The sequence below is a fragment of the Arachis duranensis genome, chromosome 10 (assembly GCF_000817695.3).
Source record: "Arachis duranensis cultivar V14167 chromosome 10, aradu.V14167.gnm2.J7QH, whole genome shotgun sequence".
NCBI classification, from domain to species: Eukaryota; Viridiplantae; Streptophyta; class Magnoliopsida; order Fabales; family Fabaceae; genus Arachis; species Arachis duranensis.
This window is the reverse complement of record NC_029781.3, coordinates 102,229,020-102,231,419: the sequence shown is the minus strand read 5'-3', so window position 1 is coordinate 102,231,419 and position 2,400 is coordinate 102,229,020.

Genomic DNA, 2,400 nt, shown 5'->3' with positions numbered 1-2,400 from the left:
TATTACGTAGATAGCGCAGTCATAGCTGAAAACGAAGAAAATAAATTTTAAATCTCATTTAGGAAAGTTTAAGGTTCAGAGTCACAAATCTATACCTTGTTTTTTGGCCTGAAATTTTAACATATGGTGCTTTAATTTCCTTCTCCTTCTCGCCTTTCTCGAGAGGTTTCCCGCCGGCATATGTTATCAATCTTGAAAATACATATCCCTTAAATACCAAAAGAAATCAGTAATACACCCGAATGAATGGACAAGATACACCCAACTGAATGGACAATATACACCCAACTCAACCTTCAAAATAGACCTATCTATTAAAGTAAAGAAGACAGAGGCAACTTACAGTGAATTTATTAATGTCCTTTCTCTCATCGCTTGGAGCTTTTTTGTGTAGCGGATCAAGTATTTGACATTTTCGCTTTGTTGTATTTATCAGCCATAACCACCAATGTCCCGAGTGGCAAACAGGAGCAAAAATCTGAAGGATTGCCACATTTCAACAGTCTGTTATTTTATTTGGCATATAAGTAAATAAGCGTACTAACAAATTTACGAAACGAAAACTTACATATGGGTGCGAACTTAATTTTTTTCTATCTATGAAGTGAATGAAACTCGGGTAGGCTTCCACCCTAAATTCTTTTTTCGTTTTCGGGGATATGAATTCCCCCCTTGGGTGATCCGAAAGTGCCATGCTCTGCAAGAATTGCAATACAGACTTTGGTGTAAAAACATTAATATTATTCTAATATTACCTGAGATTCTATATCACTTTTTGCCTGGAGGGATGCAATGTGCATTCTTATCAAAATGTATTCTCCTTGGCCAATCAGAGTGCATATCTCCTCATACTCGTCAGTATCGCCTTTTGCATCTTCCTTCGGTCTCGTCCCCCAGATGTAGCACTTTTGTTTCATATCATCCGGAATTTGATTTATTCCCCCAGGAGTTTCAAACTTTGCAGAACTTTCTCCCCCAGTCTCCCTCTGAATTTGTGGACTTTCGTATTTTCCCTTTGACGCACTGCTTGCTCATTTTTAGACCAAACTGTCCAATTGTTCTAGCATAGTTGCAGTTTCTGGAGATTTTTCCCTTTCTGTCTCCTGCGTCGACGCCCCCTCCTGGCTTGAATCTGTCAATCCGAGGCTGAATGATGGCATCCCCGGATCTGTTTTAGGAACATAGCTTGCTGTCCGTGCCATCATCAACAGGGCAGCAGCATCCTCTGCGTCTGGATGACTGCGTCATTATGTATAAGAATAAGAGTAAGAATAAGAATATACGGATGATAAGCAAAGATTGATTCTAATCTAATGAACTTACATTTTTGTTGGAGCTGGGGGAAGCTTGGGTGTTGTTTCTTGAAGTTGTTTGGGGGTTTCAAAAGTGCTGCACAGTTACACAAAATTAATCAGGAAGAATATACACCCAAACTGTTATCAAATATACACCCAAACCATAAATAAATATACACCAAATACTATTTTCTTACGTTTCTCTAGCCCCTTCAATCTGTAGCATAAGGGTTGGTTCGAAATCTGCGTCAGTGGTTGTTTGTTGGGATGCCGGCACAAAAAACTGGATCGGGACTCTAAACAAGAATAAAAATGAAAGGTTAACAACGTATTTGAAAATAATAAGGTTATAAGGTTGAAATATTCTTGGAAAACTCACATTGCAAGCGCTTCCGACGGCGTTTGTTCCCTAACAACCATCATATTCGAATCAGTCGGAGTCAACCTAAAATACACCCAAAGAAGATCAAAAAATACACCCGAACAATTCAAAAAGAAGACGGGCTTTGTTTTGAAAAAATACACACGAACAATTCAAAAAGAAGACGGGCTTTGTTTTTTGAGAACTTACATACTTGCAGTTTTTGCTTTTTTTTGCTGCCTTTTTTTTCTCGAATAAAATAATAAAGGGCTTTTTTTTTCTAAAAAAAAAATATATACTGAATTAGAAGTAGAAGGTAATAGAAGAACAAAAGTAACGGTTATTTGAAAGAGAAATTACATGCTCTAAGACGGCTGGTTTACACTACTCTGTTCTGTGCATCCTTGAGAGGAAGGATCATCACTTCCCAAGTTCACAGCCGGTAGTCTAAACAGATTTCATGTTATTCAAACGAAATATACATCCAACTTAGTAAACAAGATACACCCAACTTGACCCACAAAATACACCCATATTGTTTCACAGAATACATCCAAATCACGATAACAAGATTTTATTAAATAATAAAGCTTCTTACGTTTCAGAGGACACATAGCGACCTTCTGTCGATCGCAGGTCAGCTTGGTTCTCCCTGCGAAACAAGATACAATTATTACCAAACAAAACACACCAAAATCTCAAATACACAGCCCAGCAAGACATACCCCTCTGCAGCAGATTTAT